At 40.3% G+C, this 18,825-nt stretch overlaps 1 pseudogene; it reads left to right on the top strand.

The window, feature by feature from the left end:
* The first annotated feature begins 4,247 nt into the window (after positions 1 to 4,247).
* Positions 4,248 to 4,477, top strand: LOC123644389 (annotated as a pseudogene).
* The last annotated feature ends 14,348 nt before the right edge of the window (positions 4,478 to 18,825 follow it).

The raw sequence follows: 18,825 nt of genomic DNA, 5'->3' as shown, positions 1-18,825 counted from the left end.
CTTGTCTCTTTTGCTAATTTCCTAAAAAGATATTTATAGAAAAATGAAACATCAAACAGGTAGAAGTCACATTAACAAAAGGGCAATGAATTTTGGTATAAATATGGGTGAGGACTGTGGATAAAGCGTTAAGTATATGTGGCTTTGAAGTCAGTTCTGGATTCTACATTTGGCTGTGTCACTTGGGCTATGTAACCTTGGTCATGTTACTTAACTTCCCTAGGCTTGTTTCTCATCCAACAAATGTAAATAACTCACAGGGTGGTTGAAAAAATAAAATTGGTGTTATAGGCTGAATTGTAGTTCTCCAATAGTCATATGTTGAAGCTCTAACCCCCATTTTTAGTGTTTTCAGAGATAGGGTTTTTAAAAGGTAATCAAGTTTAGATGAGGTCATAAGGGCAGGGGTCCTAATCCAATATGACTAGTGGTCTGATAAGAAGGGGAAGAGAGACCTGGGCTCTCTTTCTCCAAGTGCACTCACCTGAGAAAGGTCATGGTGAGAAGGCAGCTGTGTACAAGGCAGGGAAGAGAGGCTTGAACTTTAGCCTTGGACTTCAAGCACGTAGAACTGTGAGAAAATAAATGTCTGTTGTTTAAGCCACCCAGCCTGTGGTATTTTGTTATGGCAGCCAAAGCAAACTAATACAGTTGACAAATGCACCATCTGGAGAAGGAGTGTCCTGGGCAGCTTAAGCACAAGTCCTCAAACTTGCCTTCTCACTGAATTCTTCCAAGTAACTTTAAAATGCAATGCCTGGGTCTCATCCCCAGGAATACTGATGTAATTGGTTTGACCTGGATCTGGACGTTGAGAGTTTCTAAGACCGTCCCCATTCATCCTAGTCTGATAACCACTGTGCGAGGGGTTGGCAAGGCCAATTGTCTGCATTTCCTGTTAACGATCAGCCTGTTGCCTGGCCAATGGCAACCACTGGAAAACTGGGGCTTTTTCTCTTGGTTTAAAAGTCTAAGTAAGAAGCTGAATATTTTATCAGTGAGGAGTACTCAATGTACCATCTTTGTAAACTTAAGTTACTCGAGTTCTGTGAGTTGCACCTTCTTTATCTGTAAATTGAAGATAATAATATCATGTCCTTGAGTTGCTGTCACTAACAAGAGTAGCACAATTAACAGATATCAGGCTCAAGCTATGTTCCAGGCACTGAGTGCCCTACACATTTTTGGGTTTTTGTTATTTATTTATATATATATATTTTTTGAGACAGATTCTTGCTCTATTGCCTGGGCTAAAGTGTAGTGGTGTCATCATAGCTCACTGCAGCCTCCAACTCCTGGGCTCAAGCAATCCTCCTGCTTCAGCCTTCTAAGAATAGCTGTGACTACAGGCATGCACCAGCACACTTGGCTAATTTTTTTATTTTTTGTAGAGACAGGGTCTCACTATTGCCCAGGCCGGTCTCAAACTCCTGGACTCAACCAATCCTCCTGCCTTGCCCTCCCAAAGTGCTAGGATTACAGATATGAGCCACATTTTATTTCATTTGGTCCTCACAACAACCCTAAGAGGGAGGGATTACTGTTATCCCCATTTTGCAGGTAAGGAAGCTAAGTCACAGCCGCAGCAAGGACTCACAGTCTAAGCCATATCTCAGCAGGTAAGTGATAGAGACGGCACTAGAAAACAGATGGCCTGGTGCTCAAATCTCCATTGTTAACTCTGTGCTCTACTGCTCTGGGCTGTTAGGAAAGCTGCAGGAAATGATGCCTCTTAAGTACTGAGCACAGGGCCAGGAACATAGGAGACCCTGAACACTTACCAGTTCCCTTCCCACTCTGTAGAGCTCATTCAGGTAAGGCAATGCCAACGTCCCTCCCTTGGCCCAGACTCAGTGTCCAAGCTGGATTCCTGAATGCATCGGAGCCTGACACAAACAGGAACAGGACCATCAGCAACAGAGCAACACAAAAGATGGTGACTACTCCAACCTGGCACTGGCACCACCTTAACCAAGAGCTCTCTCCTGCCCAGGCATCAGGCCAGGCCCCAGCCATTGGCAGCTGAAGTCAGGCAGGCCTGGCAGTGTCCACACCTGCCAGTGCTGCTAAGCCTTTGGGCTGCCAGCAAGAGCCCAAAGGACCCCAACCCATCTACGTATTCTCACACTGCTCTACTTTCTCACACCGAGGCAAGTGCATGGACCCTGCAGCAACAGGGAGAAAGCATTGACTGTAAGCATAGCTAAGAGAAAAAAGAAACACAGAAAATTGTGTCCATGTTATAAGAACATTGTTAAGAACACTGTTATAGGAACAAACGCCGCATGTATATGGATTAGAACAGGCAGGGAACAGGGATAAAAGGAAGCTGACTTATTAGGGTGGCGGGTTGTCAGAGAAGGTTTTCATTTTTGTTAATGCAGCCCTAATGTTGTTTGTATAATAAACGGTAAAATAATCATGATTTCTAGTTATAAAGGAGCCATCAGGAGAATATCAAGATAACAAAATCTCTTTTCATGGGCTGCAATTGTATCAGAAACCAGAAACAGAGTGGAAAGTGGTAGAAACACAACTACTGAAACCCAAAAATACAGGTACATTTCATTCTCCCATCCCTTTTGCTCCAGTCCTACTACTATTGCAGAAAATTTAGAAAGAACATACATCATGGTTGAATTTTTCACATATACATATATATCTATATACATATATATACATCTATAAATGTATATATTGCTATATACACATAGAGGCATACATAGATACACACATATCTATAACTATGTATATGTAGATATACACACATATATGCTTATAAAATTAAGATAATGCTATACACAGTTTTATAATCTTTTTCATTTAATACTATATCATGATTATTTCCAGATGACATCAAATATCCATATACTGAGGCAAGTTTTAATGCAGCATAAAATTCTATGTATTGAAACTATTTAATAAATGCCCTATTTTGAGACCTTGAGGCAATTCTAATTTTTCACTATAATTAATGACACTGAAATAGATAACTGATTTGTCCCCTTAGGAGAAGTGCTTAGATATATGATTTCTGGGTTAAACCATATGGTTTTGGTATATATCACAAAACTTCTCTCTCCAAATATATGAATTTATATGTCCACCAACAGTGTATGGCACACACACTGAGAATTAACTTTTTTTTAATTTATTGCATGAAAACTTTTCTACAAACTGAATTTTAATTGCCTCTGAGTTTGGCCATTCCCCATTTGTCATTTGTATTTCTTTTGTTAATTATCTGTTTATGCTCTGATTACATAATGTAAATTTAACAGGTCAATATATAGCACCCACTCTCCCCTGCCTAAATTTGGAATCAGTTACATTGAACAGGAGTCAGGTATTTGGAGGTCAAAATGTGAGCTTCATTAGTGGAAAAAAAAGCTGTTTAGAACACATGGCATAGCAGCGTAGGCAAGTGGGCCTGCTAAAACTTTACCTCTGAGGAAGAGAGATTTATTCACCCAGTCCCCTAGCTGGACAACTGCAAGCCACTCTGCATAGGACCAGGGCCTTCAGACTAAGAAAACCTCCTTGCCAGAAGAAGAGAATGCAACCTCACTGGCAGTGAGCAGAACCCAAAAAAGAAACCTGAAGGCAGTGAGCTGAGCTCACGACTGGGTATTACACACCTGCTCCTGGAAAGCATGTGTGTGCTGAATGGAAAGAGTGGCCAGGAGTACTCAGCTGGGGAAGAACCTTCTCATGAAAACATGGGAGGTGAGAAAAACTAGGTTTCCCAGTGATTAATACAGTGGATTGGCACTCAGCTTCACTTTGGCTTGTCTTCCTGAGTTGCAGAGTCTAGACATCTAACCACTACATTGTCCAGACTCCTTTACAGCTAGGGCCAGGCTATAATTTTGGTTATATGCACTTGTTTGTTATTTGGAAGGCGGAAATGGAGTGGAGGCCATTTCTGCTGCTGCTTCTCCTTCTGTGGGCTCCATTCTGGACTGATTTTTTTCTGGTGGCTTCTTGACCATGCCGGGGTGGCATAGGCCTCAAGCCAGTATCTGTGCAGATAGTTTCTCAATTTAGCTGATGCCTTCTTGGTCATTCTGGTCCCCTATTTATGGCAGAGCAAGTGGTTCTAGAGCCAGCAGCTGGAGCTGCAGCTTCTCAAGTCAGTAGAAGGCTTTTGGATCAAAAAAGAGACAGTAGGTCCTAAGATGACCCAGTTCACTAAGGTGGTCCTAAAAAGCTCAACCAAGAGGTAGCTTCTGACCACCACCATTGCCATGCACAGTGTAGGGGACACATGCACGGACATGAAGCATGAATGCAACCAGCCCTTCAATTGCTGGTTTGCTAAGAAGTTTCTCAAGGGAGATGGCTCCAGGGACCAGTGCACTGATCTCTTCAAGCGTTACCAGGAGTATGTTCAGAAAGCAATAAAGGAGAAGGAGATTCCTATTGAAGGACTGGAGTTCATGCGCATGGCAAAGAAAAGCCGGAAAACTCTCCTTGACCTTGACAGTCATCTTGAAAATGGATTTCTCAAATCAGGAAATTGAGAACTCTGGATTTTGTCAGCTAAGGCTGTGAAGATAGTCATCAGGTTTGGTAAGGAATTTTGGAAAGAGGAGTTTTATTTCTTTCTTCTTGATGTTTTCCTCTCAGTTTTAAAAGGTAACGAACTCTTTGCTTTGAGATGATTTCTCACTTGCTCTGGCATCTTGAAGGAACTCGATGAGCTAAAACCGAACAATTTCTTGGGGTTATGGTTGCAATATTTAGTCTGGGATCAGCTTTACATATACCTTGTATGTAGATAGTGAGAAAATAGTCAAGATGATCAAGGTTGCCTGACCTTTTGACTTTTTCAAAGTCCATTTTTGCCTGTCCTTTTTGCAAAGGACACTGTATATATACTGTACTGGGGTAATTGTTCATGAAAGCAATTGATTAGAATCTCTTTTTTCTCTCAAGGAACTAATGCTTTAAAAATGATCTGGGCACAATAGTTGCAATCAATGCTTCAGAGCACAGTTTTATTTTTATATATTTATATTATATATATATTTATTTATTTATTTTACTTTCAGCTTTTTTTATTTCTAAAGTATATGGAGGTACAAATGTTTTTGGTTACATGGATCACTTTTGTAATGCTCAAGTCAGGGTTAAAAGTGTGCCTGTCACCCAGATAGTGTTCATTTTACCTGTTAGGTAGGTTTTCGCCCATCCCCTCCTTTACCCTCCTCTTGGCTTGATTTCCTTTGAAATTTATTTCTCTCTGTGCACATATGTGCTCATCAGTTAGTTCCAATTTAATAGTGAGTATATGTGGTGTTTTTTTTTTTTACATTCTTTAGATATTTCACTTAGGGCAATGATCTCCAGTTCCATCCAAATTATTGCAAAAGGCATTAAGTCATCCTTCTTCATGGCTGAGTAGTATTCGATGGTATACGTATACTACATTTTTTTAATCCACTCATGAATTGATGGGCATTTTGGTTGATTCCACATCTTTTCAATTGTGAATTATGCTGCAATAAACATTCAAGTGCAGGTGTCTTTTTGATAAAATGAGTTATTTTGCTTTGGGTAAATACCCAGTAGTGGGATTACTGGATCAAATGGTAGGTAGACTTTTAGTTCTTTGAGGAATCTCTATACTATTTTCCATAGAGGTTGTACTAATTTGCAGTCCCACCAACAGTGTATACTCATCCTTTTCTCTCTACATCCACACCAACATCTATTGTTTTTGGACTTTTTAATAAGAGCCATTCTAACTGGGGTAAGGTGATATCTCACTGTGGTTTTGATTTGCATTTCCCTGATGATTAGTGACATTCAGCATTTTTTCATATGTTTATTGGCCATTTGTCTATCTTCTTTTGAGAAGCTTCTGTTCATGCCTTTTGCCCACTTTTTAATGGGGTTGTTTGATTTTTTTCTCACTGATTTGCTTGAGTTCTAGTGGGCTTCATCTCAGGGATGGAAGGATGGTTCGACATACGGAAATCAATTAATGTGATTCACCTCATAAACAGAAGCAAAAACAAAGATCATATGATCATCTCAATAGATGCAGAAAAACATTCAATAAAATTCAGCACCCTTTCATGTTATGTTTATTTCTATATTTAGTAACTAACAGTTAAGATGACTGGTGGCCTGGATTAGCAAAGAGGAAGACAGCTTTTGACAGACAGTTTCCTGCTTTAACAAGAGGTGTCTGATTAAGACATGAAAGCTTCAAGACTGTTACAGCAAACACCATTTCAGAGCTCACAATGAAGTTCAGGAATTAAGATTCTTGGAGTAGCTGTGGAGGAAGAACCTAAATTACAAACATTTGCTGTTGCCAGCTTTCAACCCAAATCAATGAATTAAGTCAACCTGCGTACCCTCAAAATGCCAAAATGCTGCATCTGGTTAAATACGGGCATTGGGGGAAGGTGTTTGCTTTATTTGCCTTGTTTTCAGACCCTGTCCAGTAATATCTGTAATCATGAAGATGGAATAAATTTTTAACATTTAGTTTCTAAAAAAAAAAAAAAAAAAAAAAGCAGCTTCCTCAGCTTCTCTAATGAGTCTGAAAGCTATTTAATAAATTATATTTGATTTATTTCTACTTAAACCTGCATCTACAGAGATTCTACTGATCTCTGCAAAACTGAACCTTAACTTTTATAATATTAACATTGGTTATTACTAATAATAATTTAAAATAATTACAATAATATTAGGACCACTACAAAATTGTCACTATGTGATAAGTATTACGCACTATGTATTCTTTCATGCACTTCTCACAAGAACACTATGAGATTAATACTTTTATTATTCCTATGGCTAAGACATAGAGAGATTAAGTTGGATGCTCAAGGTCTGATAGGTAGTGAGGGGCAGAGACAGAACTAGAGTTCAGATCTGTCCATACCTATAGTCTATGTGACCCATTACTGTACCTTGTTCATTTTTCTATCATGTTGTTTGACTTTTTCTAGTTGATATATAAACATGTCCAGGTTTCTTTTAAAATAGGTTTTGCTTGTCTACAAATATTTGGAAAGGCCTTTCCCCCACCAAATGCATGCTATTGTTCAAGCCAAACTTCTGTCACTCTACACAAGCCAGGTCTCAGCCCAAACAGACAACAGTCCCCAAGTCCCTTACCAAATCTTCTGAAAAGGAAAGAAGAAAGAAGGAGGAAAAGAAAGACAGAGTAATAGAAGAAAATATAGAGATAATTCAACAGACCTGCTGTGTCAGAAAGTCTATTACAATTTACCACCCTCTGAGTTTGCCCCTATTTCACAGGGACTGGAAGTCTGGGAGCTACATTTCCAAGAATTCTTTGCCACCAGGGTTATGCTTTAAATTTTGCCAATAAGGCTGGTAAGGATCAGAGGTAGAAGCCATATTATTGCTTCTCTGCATCGACTGGATATATGCATGGATTTCAGCAGATGAGAAATTTTACAGAAACTCCAGGCTTTCTCCTACAAATCACTTGCTTTGGTGCTGCAAGCAAATATAAGCATTGGTGGCAGTTTCCTACAATTCTGAGATTATTTGACAACCAGCAATAAAATTGAATATCAGCAGCTTTTCCTGATTCTTCCTCCTCCAGTACTTGTAATCATTTCATATGCCATTAATTTCCTTTATTAATCCATGTTATATTTGAAATCCCTAGAGAAGTCCCTGTTTTCATGATGGACAGATCAGGGTTATCTTCTCAGCTCTACCAGTGGAGAGGATTTGCCCTTGAGCTTGTCACTTTCTTCCTTTGGGCCTCAGTCTCCTCACTTATCAGATGAGCGGGTTGGACTTAGGCGAATCTGAAGTCTTTTTCAGCTCTCACATGCTGTCAGTCTATAAAAAAACATTCACACTAGAAAAGTATCTTCTGCCCCCCACTGTCGCAATCTCCAAGGCCAAAGGGGTTTTATTTATCTGGCAATAGCTAGTTCCACAGTAAGGAACTATTTTTGCTGGTGAAATTGTATTGAGAACCATGAAAAGAAGTGAATGTCAGATATACTCAAAGGTGCCAGTTCATCCAGATTCCATTTCCCCCAGAAATTGACTTAATGTCCAAAACCATTTCAGTTAATGGCTACATGTCTATTGCTTGCTCCCCAGTGGAAGCAAATAACTTCCCCTCGACTTGTTCTTAACTGACACCTGAAAGGTCTGCACAGGCCGAGGCAGAACATCTGAATAACTGTAGAAAGCCATGCATTGCCCATAACTTACTTTCCTTGCAGGCAGAATGCAGCATGCAGGAAGAAACAGGGCACTGTGGCTTCCCGGGACTAGATTCGAGTCCTGCTGTCTTAGTCAGGTGACTTAAGCCACAGACATTTATTTCTTATAGTTTCTGAGGGTGGGAAGTCCAAGATTAAGGTATAGGCAGATTTGGTTCCTGGTAAAGGTCTACTTCTCAGCTTACAGATGGTCAACTTCTTGCTGTGTCCTCACATGGAAGAAAGAGAGAGTTCTCAGGTCTCTCTTCCTCTTCTCATAAGAATACTAATCCCATCATGAGGGTCCCACCCTAACTTCACCTAAGCCTAACTACCTCTGAAAGGCCTCACCCTAGACACCCTCACAATGGGAGTTAGGGTATCAACATATGAATCTGAGAGGGGACACAAATATTCAGTCCATGACATCTGCTTTCTGTCTTCCTAACTGTGCCCTCATTTACATGTCACTTCTTCAAGGAGTCTTTCCTGAACAACTCCTTCATTCTCATCTCCCATGTCACTCCTTACAACATGACTGGTTATTGGGTGACAGAGTTTACATAGCTCCCTCAATAGAGTGTAAGCTCTGTGAAGAAAAGAACATATAGATCTCATCAGGGTGTGACCCAGAACCCAATACAATAGTTCATGGGGATGTTTAGTAAATCTTAGATAAAGAAATGAAGAAATCCATGAATCTGGGTCTTTGAGTAATTTTATTAACCTCTCTGAGCATTGATTTCCCTAATATTAATAACAACTACCTTACACTGCTGTGATGAATGTTACATGCAGTAATGTGCATGGAAGGGTTGAATTGGTAATCTGAAGGGACAGATTTTATTGTTGTAAAGGAAAGGTTTGTGCTTTGAAGACAGACAGATTCATTTTTAATCCCAGCTGCTCACTGACTAGCAGTGTGACTTCAGGGAGATCACGTAACGTCTCTGAAGCACTGCTTATTTTTTCTGTAAAACGGTAATATTAGTGCTTAATTCACAGCGTCGCTGTCAGAAAGCGGTGCTCGGTGAACATGTGTTCCCACGACAGAGACAAGCCAAGCATGTTTGCAGGCAGCCATCTCAGAAGGCAGCACCGGGGCTTCCCGTCAGGCACAGAAGGTGCAGGCCACTCTCAGCTCCCGGCACAAATGGAAACATCCACCGGCATCCCAGCTGCCCCTACTTGCTGGCGATGTTGTAGCTTCATCAGGAAAACAAAAACAAGGCAGGACTAGCCTCGTTACCTCCATCAGTCTGCTCTGTCAGTCAGAGCACCATGGCACTCCCAGGACCAGCACGGTGACTCATGTGTCAGCACCAGCAACGGGACTAAACCTGGCAGTAATAAAAATGTGGCGAGCTCTCACCCCTGCAGCAGGGGTGTTTAGAAACAAAACTCCTACGTGTCTCCCTGAAGTGCAGACGCTGCTCTTTTCTCATTTACTTGACAAAGAGAAAAGCTCTCATGCAGAGGAAGAAAGGAAGGTGCTGGGACGTCAAGATTTCCTCATCTGACCTCGAAGATCCCCTCAATCTTGAAATTGCCTGAATCCAATAGCTCTGTTCCAGGTAGTTTAAGGGGCCTATTGCATGCTCTTTCTGACTCCAGCTTTCTTTGCCCCTCCTCCACAACAGGAACCCACCTGCTAGAGAAACCAGGGTCCAGCAACTGCCCAAATGCTGAACTCATAGTGTGCTTCTCTTGGAAACACTCTCACATCAGTATTGCCCCCAATTCACAGGTCGAGGTATAGGAGCTTAGAGATGTGAAACGACGTGCCAGCGTTCACAGAACTATTAAGTGGTGCAGCCAGGTTTGAACCGAGCATTGACAGTTACACATTCTTGTAACCATCATGCTAAATGAACTCTTACCTGTAGCATTTGACCTAGTCATGCACCCTATGTCCTAGAATCATTCGTTCAGTTTTTGAGCATTGTTCAAAGCATAGAACTGGAGTCGTTCTGCTTGCATTCACATTCTGATTCTGCTATTTACCAGCCGGGCAAACCTAGGTGAGCTTCTTAAGCTCTCTAAGCTTCATTTTCCTTACATTAAAAACTCAACTTCACCAAGATAAAATGCAAATTAAATAAGATGGTGCATATGAATTAACACAGTGCCTGTCATATAGTAAGTACTAAGTGCCAGCTATTATGTCACTGTATCATCATGTCATCAGTATTCAGTCTACCTCTTTTTCCAAATTCTAATCAACTTACCTTTCTAAGCTTTTTACCCTCTCAACTGTCCAAGTGCAGAGACTGAGTTTGGGAATGCTCCGTTCAAATGCAGTTTCCTTCTGGAATGAAAGAATCTCCATGCACCCTAGAGGCCACACAGTAAATTTGAACATTATAGAGTTTGTGGCTGGGCAGAGATGGTTTTGATTCGGACTCTACCATTCCTCAGAGAAGTGGCTTTTAGCCTTTCTGAAGCACACTTGCTGAACTTGTAAAATTTACTTGTTCAACAGATATTTATTCTAGTTGAGCAAGATATTAAATACACAATGCTGAACAAGATATAGACTCTGTCCTCAAAAAATTAACAGTCTGATAGGAAATAATGCCTCCTCTGAATGTTGGTTGAGAGGATTAGAGAATAAAAAGTAGATATACTTTTTATTGTTTAAGTCACCCATGCTCACAGAGCCAGGGTCATCCTGGAATTAGTTTACTGTGACACTATGGTGTTCTCTGAACTCACCCCTATATCACTTATCACATTATATTTAATTATTTGCATAGCAATGATTATTTTTTAAAGGCTTAGTTTATGCCAGAGATTATTCTAAACAACTTGCATAAATTAACACACACTCTCTCTTTCTCTATTTCTCTCTCAAGGAAATAGGCATTTGGAAATTTTATTGCTAAATAGCTTCAGTAGCATAGGCTTTTTAAAGTAATTATCTTTTTTTCTTCAAACTTTTTTTTATTATGGTAAAAAAAAACCACATAACATTAAATGTATCATCTTAACCATTTTTAAGTGTATAGTTCAATAGTATTAAGTATGTTCTCATTGTTGTGCAACAGATCTCTAGCATTTTTCATCTTGTAAAACTGAAACACTATTTATACGCATTAAACACTGATTTCCCCTCTTCCCTCCCAGCCCTTGACAACCACCTTGCTACTTTCTGTTTCTATGATTTCGACCACTCTAGATGCTTCATATGAGTGGACTCATCCTGCATTTATCCTTTTGTGGCTGGTTTATTTCACTTAGCACAGTGTCCTTGAGTTTCACCCCTGTTGCAACATATGCCAAGATTTCCTTCTTTTTGTTTATTTTTTTCATATCAAATTGCTTTATTACATCTTAAATAACAGTACAGTTTAATACCTAGCTTGCATCCAGCTTCCTTGCAGTGCACTGACTTTAAAATTAAACACAAAAGGTGAAAAGGGTAAAGGGTGCAGACGGCTCTGCAGAGCTGTTTGATGGAAAGAGAAAGAAGGGGTTTCACTTTTATTCCCTTTGCAAGATCCAGACCTACCACACGGTCACAAGGCAGAAAATGTGCCCTTCCACTTGATCGATTTCTCATGGCCTGTCTCTCCCATAGAACGAGCCTTGAACGGAAAACCAGGAAAACCTGCCTATGATCAAAATGGTCTGCCTCCGATGCAAAAGCCTAAGGACTGAATCCTACATACACTCTGGAACATTTCTACAGCATAAGATTGTAAGAGTAAACCCACCCAACATGGCAAACAATCAAATTTCTTAAGATGTAACTTAGAAAGTCCGAGATCATTATTTTCAAAACATTGATTTGTACATTATTTCATGCACAAATAACCGACTGACAGGACGGGAATTTCTCTTGAAAACAAAGGCTCCTGACAGTTGGAGGTGGGGTGGGGTGGGGTAGTGTTAGGCTATTATAAACTTCCCTCCAACATCACAAGGAAACCCAAAGTGAGATTAAAAACTAAATTGAAAAAGTTAAGAGGATGGATCTCCTGCAGGTGGGTGCTAGATCTGAGTTTACTATTCAGAAAAGGTGAAGAATTCTTTGCTCACGCATTCAAGACCATCAACAGCATGTGTTTAGTTACTTAACATATTCTTTTCTATGCCATGTTTGTGTCTGACAATTATCTGTGACACTCGACAAAAAAAAAAAAAAACATAAAATTTACATCATTGACAATGTCAGAAAGGCTACCCTAGACTCTCTAGTTCTGTTTAACTGTTGAACATAAAAGAATATATTTTAAAAAGGAAATATGAACACTTCCAAATATCTGCTACAAACACGTTTTGAAATTTAGAAACAATTACAAAATAAAGTCCTCACCTTATTTTGCATGAATGTCACAAAACAGGATCACTGGTCTGGCTAGTGAAAAGGTATGTAGGAGGGCTCACAATTACACCAAAGTTTATCTTTTGGTTAACATTATTATTATAGTATTTCCTTTTAAAATTCATTCAAGACAAAAAAGAAAACAAAAGACAATGGCCCCAGAAGGAATGCATGATTTGTTTTAGTTTACAGCATAGTTTAAGACCCTTCTTTTAATAGGAATTGTGTTCTTGGTTTCAGCAGTAAGTAGTTTTTTTTCTTTTTAAAGGCCACATAATATTCCATTGTATGTAGAAAGCACATTTTCTTTATCTATTCATCCATGGATGAGCATTTAGATTGTTTCCATGTCTTGGCTATTGAACTCACTTATTCTTTATGACCATTTTACAAATGGGGAAATTGAGGTACTGAAGGAGAAGTCACTTGTCTTAAGTTAAGCTTCAGTAGCAGAGACAGGCAATCTGGCCTCAGAGCCTATGACCTTAATGCTTTGTTATAATGTATCAAATAATATAAAAAATAATATTTACTGAGGGCTTTCTTTCACCAGGACCTGCTCTAAGCACTTTACTTGTCCTGATTCATTCATTTTCTACCACCAAGACTGTGAGGTCAAAATGTACCCTCTTTATCTAGCCCAGTGCTTGGCACATAGTGTTCAATACACACATATGGGATGCATGAATGAATAAATGGATAAACAATTCACTAGATTGTGGAGAAAGTATGGGAGCAGCCAGAATAGAGTGACTAATTCTGCCTACAGAGATGGGGTAAAACTTAAAAAGGATATATCATTTGCAACGGGCTTTGAAGAGTGCATAGGAGCTCACTGATCAGAGACGAGGGGAGGGATATTCCAGGCAGAAGGAAAAACATGAACAAAGTTGTCTGCAAAGAACACTATGGGTCAGTTTGCTTACCATACTCAGTGTCCCCTTCTAGCTTGTGGCATCATTCTCACAGCCCCTGGACAAGGAAATCATATTACCACATGAATCTGGCCCCTGTGAGCAAAAGTGACTGGAATCCACAGGTGTATGCCTAACCCAAAAGGCTGAGTGCAACCAATTGGTGTGTCTTGAAAATATTAACTAGGAGACTGTGAAATTGAGTCAGAAGGTGGTAAATGCTTGAACTAACAGGTCATATAGACTTGGCACTAGGCAGTTACCCAATGGCATACTAATGAGTTAGCAGAGAAAAATACACAAAAAAGGGAAGCAGGAGAATGAAAATTGCAACGCTCTGCTCTCATGAGGACATGGTGGTAGATTAATTGTTCTCTGATCCTCTAAGCTCATCCCTGAAATAGGTCATGAGCTCTCATTGCCCTCCATTTTGGCAGGCGGGGATATTCACCACTGTACTAGCAAGGACAACCTGCCCTCCATTTTGAAAGGGGACAGGATGAATGTCATATCCCAGGATTTTTTCTAGTTCCTTGAAACTAGAAAAAGTCATCACTTCTCACACACTATAAAGTTCCCCTCCACAGCATCCCTGACAGGTGCACATCCAGCCTTTACTTAGATGCCGCTAAAAACGAAGAGCCCACCACATCTTGAATTACACTATACACCCATTACAGAGCTCAGAGAGCTAGAAGTGCCTTCCTGGTATAGAGCTGCAATTTGCCTCCCAGAAAATCATAGGGCAGATCTGTTTCCTCTTCTAGGTTGGTATCTTCTTTCAGCTAGCTCTCTGAAGATTTCCAACGTGTTCCCTTACATCTGCTTAACCCCGCTCCTTGACCAGCTCCTCTGCAGAAACATACCTATCCTTTACAGCCTCCTTTTCAACTTGATTTATTTTTCTCTAGGAAAGAAAATAGACTTTGGAGAATGAACTTCGGATTTGCTAATTAGCATCCCTAGGGTTGCAGAAAGCACAGTTTATCCCTTTTGTCTTCTAAAGGTAAATTAGTAACCTTTACTCCTTTTATATTTTATATCTTTTGCCTGCATCTTCTTAATTAAATAGCTACAACTGCAATCCTGGTTGTCAAAGAAACCTATGTTTGCCTGGGCCTTGTCCAGGAGGTAAGAACAGCCTTGGAAGGGTTTCCCAGGGAGTTGGGATATTAGAAGACAAGGGAGGGTTTCCCACTAGGGCATTATGCTGAAATGGGGAGAAAAGGATGCTGAGAATGGCTGAGGTCACAAGCCAGGAGGGAAGGAATGGGCAGTGACTCAAAACGATGGGACAGGAATGATTGATGACCAGAGTGGTCACAAAAGCAGGCCAGGGATTGTTTGAACCCATCTGGCATCACTTCCATCTTCATCTGGTAACTTCCCCTGGGGTCACCCCACCTAAGTGACCAGGTGACCCAAGCTGACCAGACAGAAAGGGGCTTGGTATGCCAAACAAGATTACTGAGATTTAATCAGGACCATTGAAAAAAATTAAAAATAAGTACTCCACTTTTCCTCAGAAATGATGGGTTAAAAAGACTACGTAATCTAAAACCAATTGTCAGCAACTCATCTTTCCTGCCATGTAAAGAAAATCATTGGAAGCAGGAAGCCAATACAGAAGAAATCTTAACCGAGGTATGATGGGTAAGACAAATCCACAATGCTTTCATTTGAGCCCCTGGGTTCAACCATTCTTGAACCCCAACCCTTAGACAGTCTAGTTACAGACAGCTACAAATTCTGATTTTACCCAAGCCCACTTGCCATCAACAGTCCTGACTAATGCATGAATTGAGATAAAGATCAGACTTTGAGAGATCCAGAAGCTATGTCCACAAACAACTGGCATGTAGCTAGTGCAGAATTGGGGACACACGGCCAAGGTCAAGGTGGTTCCTTGAAGGTATTACACTGGAGTTTCAAAGTTTGAGTTTTGCTATTACCCAGTGAAAATTGTTGAGTAGTTTTTCAGAAATAAACACTTTTAAACCAAAGAAAAGAAACCTAGCCAAGCTTTGGGCACTCTTGGAAAGGTGAGCAGTATCTTAACCTCAGTAATACAGACACCAAGTTGGTATGCCAGCCATATTTCTTGGGTCAATAGAATGAAGCAAAGTCTTCTACAAAATGTCCCCTCCCAGTGTTCTACTGAGGCCTAGGAACATCATCTCACCCCTCTCTGCAGAAATCCACTTACTTATTTAACAAGCATTCTTTAGTGCCTTCTGTGTTCCAAGCACTGTGCATGGCATTGGGGAAAACAACCATTAGCAAGCCCAGCACAACCACTATCCTAAGGAAACTCCCAATCTAGTTGGAGACATGATTTAATAAGCCATTCCAATGTAACTGTGAGAATAGGAAGATATCAGAGTGGCAAGGGATCACAGAGCAAAGACAAAAGTTTTCTATGACTGTGTATCAAATCACTACAGTTTTGTGGCTTAAACAACACCCAGGTATAATTTCATAGTTCTGTAGGTCGGAAATCTGGATAGTTCTGCTAGGTTCTTTGTTCAAGGTCTCACAAAGCCAAAATCAAGGTATCCACCAAGTAAGGCTCTTACCTGGAGGCTTAGGGGAAGAATCTACTGCCAAGCTCATTTGGGTTGTTGGCAGAATTCAGTTCTATGGGGTGGCAGGACTGTTGCAGGAGCTCTCTGCCCCTAGAAGCCACTCCAATTCTTCCTTACATGACTCTCTGCATCTTCAAACCAGAAACAGCACCTCAAGGGGCTTTGATTCTCTCTGACTTTCTACTTTGTCTTCCTTTTTTGCCACAAGCCAAAGAAAGTTCTCTGCTTTTAAGGGCACATGTGATTAGATCAGGCCAACCCAGACAATTTCTTGTTTTTAAAATCAACTCACTTGGGATTTTAATCATATCTGAAATATCCCTTCACAGCAGTACCTAGATTAGTGTCTGGCTGGATAACCAGGGGACGAGAATCTTAGCATCTTTAAAATTCTACTTACCACAGCAAGGCCCCTAATCCAGAATGTGGAAATCATGGAATGCTGCCTGGAGGAAGTGACATGTAAGCTGAGTTGTAAAGAAGTAGTAAGAGCTAGCCAAGAAGAAAATGATAGGGAGAGAAAAGTTCTTAGCACAGGGTCAAGGGGGATGTAAACATATAGCAAAATGGGGGGAAAAATCAGAATGGCTGGAATGAAGACTAAGAGGCAAAAAAGCATTGAAAGATGAGGCTGGAAGAGGAAGCAAAGGTAACTAGCAAACCCTGTTCCACCTTCCAAATCTCATTTAAATGATCTGGTTGAATGAACCTATGTTAGTTGCATACTTGTCTAAATTTGAAGCTTTCAGATTTTTAGCCTGTGCAGGAGAGGAAGGTCTCCGAGAAGGAGGCTGGGTACTGTAAATAAAAGGCACTCAGTAATATGTTCTCTTCTCCTTTCATTTTTTTGTGTTCTCATTTCTCTTGAATCCTAATTCACAAATTCATTCTTTCAGAATACACTGATTGAGAGCCTTTTCTGCCTGGAGCTATTATACACAAAAGGTACCATGATAAATAGATTTGACTTATGCATCTGAGGAGCTCAGGGTCCAGAGGGAGAAACTGATATGTCATGCCAACAAATAAATCACAGAGCACACAAGTAACAGGATAATAGAGGTCGTAAGGTTTGGGAAGCATTCCTCCTTAATTTAAAACCCAACCCTGCCACTTGGTCCTTGGGCCAGTTATCGAGTCTCCTCATTCCTAAATGGAGATGATGAGAGCGTCCCCCTCAGAGCTTCTGTGGGGACACTGTGTCCAACAACAAAGTGTTTAGCCCAGGTCCTGGCACAGGGTCCAGGCTTTGGGAAGTGTTCATTGGTATTATTTACAGGACCAAAGGATTTACTAAACATATATTTATAAAGATGCATTATGTGTGAGAAACTGCAAAATTATTTTTAAAAGATTCTGTGTTCTACAGAAATACCTTTCTCAATATCCCTATCATCTCTTCCACCAGCCCCTACGTAAATGTTCCCTTCTTTAATGACTGTTCTTCATATTAAACAACACCTGCTTCTCTACCCCTTGTACATATTGCTCCTAGTTTTAAAAAAAGTCTTTGAGGAAATTAAGAGTTTTTTTAACTTTATTTAAAGAAAACTCTTCAAATATGAGAAGACAGCAATCACAGGACACCTTTGCCACTTTCATCCTTCTGTTCCACCTTCCTTCTCCATCCTTACTTCTCATTTCTTTTTTCCATTCTGGCTCTTGTTCCATCGTTTTCTTCCTAGCTATAATTGCTATTATTGATTAAGAGCTGATTACACGTGCTATGCAGTTTACATAGATAATGTCAACTTTTTATAACAACCAGTTAAATGGATATTACAATCTTTTTGTTGTTGTTAGTTTGTTGTTTACCGATCCTGAAAAGGAGGTTAAGGGAGGTGGAGCTATAATCCCAGGGTCACACAGTTATTGAGGGGCACAGCTGGAATTATACACTGACTCCTAAATCATGTTTTTAATCACACCTTTTTTTTCTGCCTCCTAATTCTATGTATTTCACAAAAACAAAGTGATAATCTTAATCTAAATGGTTTAGATTACTTTCCACAGCCCACATGGCCAGAAATTACTTTTTTTTTTTTTTTTACATACGAGTTCTTGCTCTGTCACCCAGGCTGGAGGGCAGTGGCTCAATCATAGCTCACTATAAACTCAAACTCCTAGGCTCAAGCGATCCTCCTGCATCAGCCTCCCAAGTAGCTGGGACTACAAGAGTACAACACCAAGCCAGCTAATTTTTTTTTTTAATTTTTTGTAGAGAGGGGTCTTACTATGTTTGTTACCCAGGCTAATCTCAAATTTCTGGCTTCAAGCAATCTTCCTGCCTTGGCCTCCCAAAGTGCTAGGATTACAGGCATGAGGCACAGAGCCCAGAACAAAAATTACTTTTAGTTGACTTAGAAGTGGTTGAACTATCTATCATTCTACACCCAGCCTGGTCTCAGAACAGGCCCACCTGCCTTGGAAAACAGAGGTCAAAGCTGTGAGAGGCAGTGAAGTTCTATTAAGCACTCTTTTCAGAGCTGAGCTATAGTCCCAGTTCCTTTAAAGAGGAAACACCCCTCCATCCTCATCACCCATGTTTCTAGCTCTTACACCTTTATAGGATACACAGATGCATTGGCACCGCCTATGTACTAGGCACAGTGCTTGGCAAGTTCCCAAAGGCTATTTTGCGACAATGAAAAATGAGTCCTTTGATCCCATTTTCAAATCAGCACACTGAGGCTTCAACAGCTCAAGGGCCTCCCCTATAGCCACACAGCTCTTGCAAAGCTATACACAGAGGTACATGCACGTATTTAAGCAGTAGCTCATTC

Source organism: Lemur catta, chromosome 9 (genome assembly GCF_020740605.2).
Source record: "Lemur catta isolate mLemCat1 chromosome 9, mLemCat1.pri, whole genome shotgun sequence".
NCBI classification, from domain to species: domain Eukaryota; kingdom Metazoa; phylum Chordata; class Mammalia; order Primates; family Lemuridae; genus Lemur; species Lemur catta.
Note: the sequence above shows the minus strand (reverse complement) of the source record. Positions and strands in the feature narration are given on the sequence as shown.